This window comes from Pinus tabuliformis, chromosome J, assembly GCF_031772625.1.
Source record: "Pinus tabuliformis cultivar Carrire ecotype Pingquan chromosome J, CPIR1, whole genome shotgun sequence".
Lineage (NCBI taxonomy): Eukaryota > Viridiplantae > Streptophyta > Pinopsida > Pinales > Pinaceae > Pinus > Pinus tabuliformis.
The window spans coordinates 1,275,236,810-1,275,247,123 of record NC_142295.1 but is presented as its reverse complement, the minus strand read 5'-3'; positions in this window follow the sequence as shown (position 1 = coordinate 1,275,247,123).

The following is a 10,314-nucleotide window of genomic DNA, read 5'->3' as shown; positions in this document are numbered from 1 at the left end:
CTCATCCCTCAAACTCGCAATCGACCTTCTCCCCGGAACTTCAGAAGAGGAGGCTCGTTTCTTGGAACTAATCCAATTGGATGAAACCCATCGTGATGCCACTTTGGCTAACGAAGCCCATAAGAAACGAGTCAAGGCATAGTTCGACAAGAATGTCAAACCCCATGTCTTCTCAGAAGGTGACCTGGTCTTACTTTACGACCAAGAATCCGATAAATTGGGAGCAGGTAAATTCAAGTCTTTTTGGATGGACCGCTATATTGTTAACCGTGTATTAGCAAAAGGAGCCTACGAGTTAATGGATTACGACGGAATTCCACTGGCGCAATCCCGTAATGGGTTGTACCTCAAGCGTTACTATGCATGATTCAGTGTGGTAACCTATATTCTTTTGTTGCATTTTTTTTCGCTAAGGGTAATCGTTTTGGTCAAGTAAATCCACTTTTTACATTTGTCGCAGATGTCAAACCTATTGGAATCTTTTGTTGGGTATGCCAACAGAGCGAGTCGTAGTTCGCGGAACCTATCTTCTGTGGCTTGGGCCATTTTTGATCCAAGCGGCGAGTTAGTAAGTTTCAGAGGGGTATGTATTGGTCGATCAACGAATAAAATCCTTGAATATAACGCGTTGATAGAACTTCTCTCTGATGCCATCTCACATGGCATACGCTGACTTGTCGTTAGGCTAGACTCACGGCTTGTCATACTACAACTCATTGGTATCTACTCCATCCGAAATCCAGCTATCTATCGCATGTTCCTAAGGGTCAAGATTCTGGAAAGGTAATTTGATTTTATTCAATATCAGCATATTTCCAGAAGCCTAAACACATTAACTGACTCATTGGAAAATTATGTGTTAGATAGACATTTGCAACATTTATAAAAAGAAGCATTTCATCAACATTAGCATTCGGATCATGTAACTTAACCAAAATAGAACTCCGAAAATCAAATATATATATATAAAACTGTTTATGGTTTACACATAATGTTCTGTAACCAAGACAAAATTGGTCAAATGACCCAAGACTCACAACGCTAGGGGGCACCCTAGTCTAATGATGCTGGTGATAACAAGTCACCGCCTATGCAATCTTGCGTAAAAGCCTAGTCCATTGATTTGGCATGCTAGTAGTATGTCATTGCAACCTCAGAGGCAGCTCGTCAGTCCTCACATCTGAAATATCGAGAGTGAGGCCCTCGACCTGATCCTGTAATGTTGAAAGAGTCTCAGCCACATCAAGGTTGTGAAGGATAGCCCTTCCCACAGCCTCTCCTGCTGGAGCGACAACTAGCACTCTTAGGCATACTACTGGCCGAACGGGACCAAAATCTGTATGAGCACATGAGTTCTGATTAGTATTGATAGAATAAAGCACAAGGAAAAACAATGTAAACTTTGAAACAGGAACTGATACTGTTACCCGTTTCGTAGAGGTAGCAAAAAAATGACCCGATTTTCAAAAGTGGTGATGCAGAATACTCATGTTTTTTTTAGAACATGGTTTTTGGAACTTTAATTTTTTTTCATGTCCAAGGATGAAATCAAGTTTTAGAATGGTAGTGATTTTCATGTTGATTTTAAAAAGTGAGTATTCTGCATCACACCCTTTTTTTAAAAGACCTATTTTTTGACTTTAAATTTTCTAGTGTGTGAAATGTAAAAAATTATTTTCTAAATTTGATAGTTTTTGAAGTGGTCATTTTATTCATATTTTCTTGTTCTCTATCTTAATTTTTTATTTTTTTTAGTGGGGTTTTTATTGTTTTGCGTTTTTAAATTAGAAAGTCTATAGTTTGAATTTTAGATAATCTACATATTTATACATCCTTAATTAATTTTTCAATCCACATGAAATAATTGTTTCTAAAAAACAACATTTTTTAACAATGGACATAAAAATAACCATTTTTAACATAAATATAACAAAAAAACTAAACGTTTTGATAATTTTTTGCTAGAATTAACATGTCAAAATCACAATTTTTATACAAAAATATTAACTAAAAATGGTCAAATAATAGTTTTTTTTATGAATTTCATGTCAAAAAAATAATAATAACAACTTTTTTTTTCAAAAAATAATAATTAACTTAAAAATCAATGCGAAAATCACAGTTGTGCTCTCTCTTTCTTTCACATACCAGCCTCTTGATGGAAATTTCACCTCTTTTGAACTTTCCCAATCTGAGATTAGCTTCTTATCACTTAAAGCACTTGAAATATTTGTAGGCATGAGCTCAGGTGGAGTTCGTTCACCAATGTTTTTTGAAGATACACCTTTAAGACTCTTTGGTCCAGAAAGATTCACAGAAATTTTCCTTGATGCCATTTTCCTAAAAAAAAAACACATAAATTAGTAAATAAAAAAACATATTAACTTAAATTAATAACAAAAATATACCATAAATTTTTTATTTGTATAATCAGAATTGCCCAGCCACCTCTAACGGGCAGGCGGGTCGATGGGCGAGTGGGAGGTCAGGTGAGGGATAATGAGGCTAAGTGGACAATTAGGCAAGTATGGGCGAGCCCCTACCCATGCGCCCCCCACAACCCCCTGACGACTACATTGAAGCCTCGGCCCCATTAACTTATTTCTCTCACGAGAGATCTCTTGTCTGGATTCACTACACATTAATAATTAAAGTAACACGCCTAATCCAATCTCCGAAAATGATGATGATGACAAATCCCTCGATATGATTACCAAGTTATTGTACTCCCTGCATCTATCAAATCTGTGTTTTCTCTTTATTTCGCTCGCCAACTCTGTATTTCTTCGTGGTCCATCCTTTGCATGCCACGCTAGATGTTTGTTTTCAGTTGAATTTTATGTTTGAACGAAGCTTCCTAAGCTTACCCCCCTCCCCGACCCCCCTTCCCTTCCCTCACCCTACCCCCTACCGTCGCCCCACACTCCCGCGCCCCATCCCCCCTCGCCCCCCTCCATCCCCCCGCCCCCCACCATCCCCCAAACCCCCTACACCCCCCAACCCTTCCCCGCGACCGCCCCTCACCACTGCTTCCACCCCCTCACCCCCGGCCCAACCGTACCCTTCCCCAGCCCCCAACCACCCCTACCCCGCCCCCCTTACACCCTACCCTTCCCCCCCCCCCCCCCCCCCCCCTCCCCCAACCCCCTACCCTTAACCCCCCCCTCGCCACCCCCGCCGACCCCCTACCCTCTACCCCCCCTCCCCACCTTACCCCCTATCCCCTACCCGCGCACCCCCCCTTCCCCCTACCCCCTACCCCCCCTCATGGTTCCAACTGAGTCAAAGTTCTAGTGCTATGGGTTTCATTACTCCTGGTTCCAAAACCGTTCTCAATTCTTCATTCGCTTAGTTCCACACTTGCAATTTCTCCAGTTTCTAGTCCCCCATAAGATGATCAAAACAAATTTTAAATAGTATTTCTGTGGGAGATATAAACAACATTCCCAACTGGAAATATTGTTCTAGGAAATTAGTTATTAGTTGTTGGGTCGGAGATTCAAAACTAGTCATATGTTTTTTTAATTCAAAAAACCAAAGAAATTTGAAACAAGCAACATAGTAACAATCAAATTAAAATTTCCTAATACACTATGGCATGCTCAGTTAACAAACTGCCAAGGAAATTGTGGCATTAGACCACTGCATTAACCTGATAGTCGTTACGTTTAAACCATTACCTAATATTTTAACATGACTACCAATCAAATAATATAATCGTAAGCAATATTGAGGGTCAACCCACAAAATATGGTTATGTTGGTTCAATCCAACTATGGTTTTGTTGGCGCTAATAAAAATACATTTAACTTCTCGTCAATTATAAGGATTATTCATTCAATGGTGAAAGCTAAATTAAGACCGCTGATGAACCAATCACTAATTCCATTCATATTTTAACTCCCCACAAATTCTGACAACATTTTGTAATGGTTGTCGCCAATATCATTATTTGGAATTTCTTTTGAATTTTTCCAAACCACCAAAATTTTTCATAACCATCCGATGCCACTACTAATGGTTACCACTTGTCATTTAATGTTTTGTTAACCAAACCATAGATAACAATTGTCATGAATTTTAACCGCTCGACTATATTTTTGTGTGTTGTGTTATGTTTAGTGGCAAGTACCAACCACTTTGGAACCATGATAACTGTCGCCCATGATATGCCTCCAAGTTTGGTGGTGTTGACCATGTTGACCGTTTGTAACATATATAACCACTGACTATTGGTTAAGTTTGATAAAGACTATTAACAGATCTATAAGTATGGCGTATTGGTGGACTCTGAAAATGATTTTCTCACCTAGGCCCGCACAAAAATATTGTGGGATATCACACTGCCTGGTTTGAGAATGATCATTTGTACATTCAAATGGAGCTTTGTGACCATAATCTGGCAACTGCAAATGACAGAGGAATTCTAAGAACAGACACGGACTTTCTTGAAGCAATGTATCAAATTTCTCAAGCATTGGAGTTTATCCACGGGCGTTGACAGTCTTGTTACTGCGCGCAGTGCCACCCCCGGGCCGCCCCGCCCCGCCCGACCGGCGGCGGGTCGATTCCTGGAATCGACCCGCCGCCGGTAGGGCGGGGCGGGGCGGCCCAAGGGTGGCGCTGACACGGACTTTCTTGAAGCAATGTATCAAATTGCTCAGGCATTGGATTTTATCCACGGGCGTTGACAGTCTTGTTACTGTGCGCAGCACCACCCCCGGGTCGCCCTGCCCCGCCCGATCGGCGGCGGGTCGATTCCCGGAATCGACCCGCCACCGGTCGGGCGGGGCGGGGCGGCCCGGGGGTGGCGCTACGGGCGCGCAGCGCCACCCCCGGGCCGCCCTGCCCCGCCCGACCGGCGGCGGGTCGATTTCGGGAATCGACCCTCCGCCGGTCGGGCGGGGCGGGGCGGCCCGGGGGTGGCGCTGTGCGCAGTAACAAGACTGTTAACGCCCGTGGATAAACTCCAGTGCCTGAGAAATTTGATACATTGCTTCAAGAAAGTCCGTGTCTGTTCTTAGAATTCCTCTTTCATTTGCAGTTGCCAGATTATGGTCACAAAGCTCCATTTGAATGTACAAATGATCATTCTCAAACCAGGCAGTGTGATATCCCACAATATTTTTGTGCGGGCCTAGGGCTGACAGCAATTGAACTTCCATCAATGCCACCTTTCTTTCAGTGTCAAGTCGTAACTCGCTTTGTGAACACTTCACTGCATAACAGCAACCATCAAGTCTATTCAGAGCTTTGTAAACACGACTGAAATTTCCACGACCAATTTCCTCTAGTTCATGAAAATCTGCACGATACCGGGACAAACAGGTTCCACTTTGGATAGGAGTTACACAAACGGGAGATCGACGAGGGCACGAAGAGTGAGAACGAAGCCATTTGTCGACACATTCCATGTGGAAGCCATGGTTGCAGCTCGGCAACACTCTCACACCTTCACCTTCAACGAAATCCGCCAAGCAGATAGCGCACTCCGTTGCAAGCTGTGGCATTGATTTGCCATAGATGACCGAAGGGAATGCTTCTATGGATTTTTCTTTCATGCCAGTATTAGCCCGTCTGGTGGCCATATGATCGTGGCATGACCTCCAAATCTTGTCCCATGGAATGATTGAAGCCAACCCCATGAGAGATATGACAGTGCAGAGCAACGCAAGAAGAATAAGTACCGTATTTTCACTCATATGAGTACTAATGGCCGCTTGAGGAGATAGCGTATCGGTGGAAACCTCTAAAACCATTCTTCCCTCACTAACCCTAAAATGCCAAGATCGTGCAGAGTCTCTTGTGGAATGTAGAGTAAAAGAATTGTCAGACAACGATTTCAGAGAGGGCTTGATCTTTCGCTCTGACTGAACACGAATTCACATTACAGTATAGTGGTCAGGACATGCTCCGTGATTGCCTGCTTCTGGGGTAAGGAACCTCTTTAAGGATGCAGGATCTCGGCCGCGTGATAGAATAGTGAAACAGCAAGTGTGAATAAACAAAGATTTTTCAGGAATCCGATTAGATACGCTAGCCAAGCTAATCGATGGCATTTTCAAATGTTTCTGAGTGGAATAATAAACAAATAAGTATGTAATCTATCCTGGACCCGTTCCAGACGAGCAACGTAATGAATACATAGTTCTTTATGGTTTTCCAAGTTGCCTCCCTGTGAAAGAATACAGAAAGCAAAGCGAGTTTGCGGGCGATCGTATCTTTGGACAAAGTAAAGTGAATATAAAAAACACAGATACCCAATTGTAAATTAGGAGGAGTAAGATAGCTCATCTTTACGTGACCCCTGCTATGGAGATAAGATCTTCGTCATGTATAATACAATTAATAGACAACGTATCTGATATGTGACTTATCCTGTATCTGGCCATCTTTACTTCTGGCTTATAGGTTTGTAAAGGTGTTCCACTGTTTGGATACACTCATGAACTTTTGAAGAACACGGTGGAAAGCGGGACGTATTTCTACCAAATTATATGTTCAAAAGTATTTAAGATATATATACTGTAGTTCTATTCTTCTTAAATGTCGATATTCCATCATCGATTCCACGCTTTTTGTGATTATACTTGACCTTTTGCGGTTCTTTTAATGATATTTTGTAATCCATTTGTTTTTGAATTACACTTTTCCTTTTTATAATATCTATTGTAATCCATTTCCTTTAGACTTTGCATTCGTCCTTGTTATGTTTATATTTTAAACATAATTTTTATATTAGTAAAGATCTTTTACCATATTATTCTAGAATTGTTTTACTATTTGAAAAAATTGGACGACATTTGGCCCTTACACATTAAATATTAGTAAAGATCCTTTTTCCAGAAATAATTGTAAGTATTAAGTTTTTGTAAGTTTATCGATTCAATTTAAATATCAAGTTTTCAAATATAATGATTACAAACATAATTCATTATTTTAATTTATGTGTTTTCTTTGTAAAGTTAAATTTTGTATTCTTTCCAAATAAGGAGAATCAAAGCAATTTTCTATTAGACAAATTCGACCAAATGTAAAAAAATAAACTTTCCAGAATTGAATCTAACCTTGTTAGCTAAATCTAGGAAAGTAAAAACAATATCGTAAAAACAATATCTTGACCTCTTGGGTCTTTAGAAAATAATGGCATGCAAAAATAAGACATAAAACTAAAGAGAATTTAATAGAAAATCTTCAAGAGGTGGGATCATAATAAAATGGCTTCTACTTGGATAGGTTATTTGCTACTGTCAAGAGAGTAGCTTGGGTATGGAGGAATACCCAATTGCCTTTCAATTTAAGCCAACCTTCTCTCTGTAGAAGCCAGTTGTTATTGCTTGCAGTCTAAGGAGAATAACATGTCGTCTTTGGTAGCGTTGTGGTCCATGAGTGCCTTGCCAAGAAGAAGTTTGAAATGCCAGTAAATGTCCATAGTGTATATGTAGTGGTCATGTTTTTTTAGTTTTATAGTTGAAAAAATTTCAATTTCTTTTGTATCTAGCATGTTGTGGTTGAAAACATGTTAAATTTATACTTAGGAAAGAAAAATGATATTCTACCAGAAACAGTAATGTGTTTTTTCCTTAAAATTTAACTTTGTTTGAGACATAAAAAATTGGTTTTATTAGCATTTTTTAAAAAGTTTGAAAATTGACCCTAAAAAAAAAAATCATTATTCCAGTATCAACACTTTCGTTTTGAAGCTATATTTTGCACGAAAATTTCGTAGTAAATTCCGTAGTCACTGCCATTTTTAAAACACGTTCAAATTTGACACCTAAAAAAAAAACATGTTCCAGTATACACACTTTCGTTTTGAAGCTATATTTTGCAGGAAAATTTCGTAAAAAATTTCGTAGTCACTGACATTTTTAAAACACGTTCAAAATTGACACCTAAAAAAAAAAACATCGTTCCAGTATACACACTTTTCGTTTTTAGCACTGTTTTTGAGGTTTTTTTGGGGTTTTTGGGCCAGAGTTCCCGTTTTGAGTTTATAGTTCCCGTTTCAAAGTTTACATTGTTGAAATTATAAAGAGAAACGATAAACAAAAATATGGTCAAAGAATTTACCAATGGCACCACACTGCTCGCCAACCGGCAATACCAAATCCGGGTCACCCCGGAAGTCCATACCAGCATATGGATACTTGGAAAAAACCATCTCTTGACGATCAAACCACTCGAAGAAGGTATCAGAAAAGGAAATCTGAGACTGACCAGCATGTCTGGATGTATGGTCGACCCATCTCTGCATCCGTGGTTCAGTCGGTGGAGGTAAACCAAGTGAAATATACCACGGCTGCATCACCAGGATCTTTTCCAAGGAAAAGGTGGTCAAAATAGAACCATATCCAAAGTTCTTCAATCTTCCGTTTTTCACCTTGATCAACTGTTCTTTCATCACAAAGAGTACTGCATCACACCAGTTGAACACCTTCGGTTCGAGACATTCTAAGACATACTGCATATAAGACTGGTTGGCCACGTGAAGAGCCGCACCACCAGCCATCCTACCAAAGGTGAATAGAATGGTCCTCAGGGACCTGTCAGTGACATCTCAGATGATGATCTTGCTGTCTTTACTCGGTTGAGATCCCTCTCTGCAATACCCGCGAATGTAATCTCTCGCAGATTCACCCCCACAGGCCGAACCTGATAAGGAGATAGGGGCACCCTGCCTCGATAAGCCGGTCAAAAATAGATGTCCACAACAGTCAAAGGGATGGATTTGCCCCTAATTTAGAACACCTGGCTGGTAGGGTCCCAGGCATCGAGCAAATACTGCAACAAGTTGATTTGTTGCCTCATGCTAGAGATGCGGAAAAACTTGAGCAGGCCACAGTTCCGCAGTGAATTTATCGTAACGGGATCATGTAAAGCAAGCATGTCCTCTTCTTCATGCTCATGTTCTCGCCATGTAATAGGAATTTTGCTCCAATAAATCTCTGAAAACAAACAAGAGAAGAGTTAGATCCTGATTTGGTGAGATACAGGCAAAAATTTCCATTGAAAACTGTGCATAAATTTCCCCCCTTGCGCCCATCGCACCCCCATCAATGTTCTGGGTGCATTGCATGCCAACTGTCCAGTGAGTAGGCCAACATGCAATGCACATTTCGATATAGAAATGGTGTGATGGAGCCAGAGCGAGTTTTTCAAACCCCAGAGGCTCAGAAAAACCAGAAATCAGGCTCAGAATGCAAAATGGAAAGGACGAAATGAAAAAGCTCAAGTTTAGCTCCTACCTGGTCCAGATGGCGCCAAAAATCGTCCACAGAATCTCCCAGAATCAGCTGGTGAAAATCAAGGGGGAAGCACCTCCAAGGCTCCAATAGACCAAAGTTCAAATGAAATGGTAAAATGAGGGGTAAAATAACTTTTAAATTACTTTTTACGTAATTCAAGTAAAATATTAGTGTCTTAAATCATTTTCCAAACATGTATTGTTAATTTCTAACTAGTTTGATGAAGCAATTAAGCATGTAGCACAACCTTTGAAGGAACAAAGTCATTAATGGTAAAGTCAAGAAATGACTGTTATATCGAGCAGTTTTAACACGGACTTCAAGCTCGTTAAAAAATAAACATAAGCAATGAGCAAATGTTCCTCGAGAGTTTAAGCTCATTTTAAAATAAAAAATGAACCAATTTCCGGTAAATAACCATTGTGAATGAATTACTTCAGCTTTTGAAGCCTTGGTCGTGTTCTCATCATCACCTCCACTCTGTATTGGCCGATCATTCACCCCCACTTGATTGTTTACCCCTTTTGAGGAACAACTGCAAAGAGTGATCTTGTTAGCCATCCTTGTGACACTGTCATGATTGGAAAATTGCAAACCTTACCTGGAATCAGCTGTTACCCGAATCTATCACTCGTTCCTAAAAAAACGAGTCTCCTTTAAGCTCTTTTCAACTGAGTCATAAAATATGAAAAGATTGCCGAGCCATTTGCCTCTCCAGCTCGTTAAAGTGACCGAAAGTGCTATCCCTCCTTTAGATTTTAATCTTTTTGGACCTGAGGGATTATTACACAAAAATATCGAGCGCTTGTTTTGTTCGACTCGTTAAAATTACCGAAAATTCATCCCTTTTGTATTATTTTATACTTTTTCGGACTTAAGGGATTAGATGATGAAAAAGGATTTATGGAGTTTCCTTTACGTCCCTTTTCAGACTCTCTAAAATTGAAAAGGACCGAGTTATCTTTGTCGTTAAACTCGTTAAAACCTAATAGCGACAAACTTGTCCATAACAGACAAGAACGAGTTTCACTATCGCTAGGCTCATTAAAACATAGCGATGGGTTTG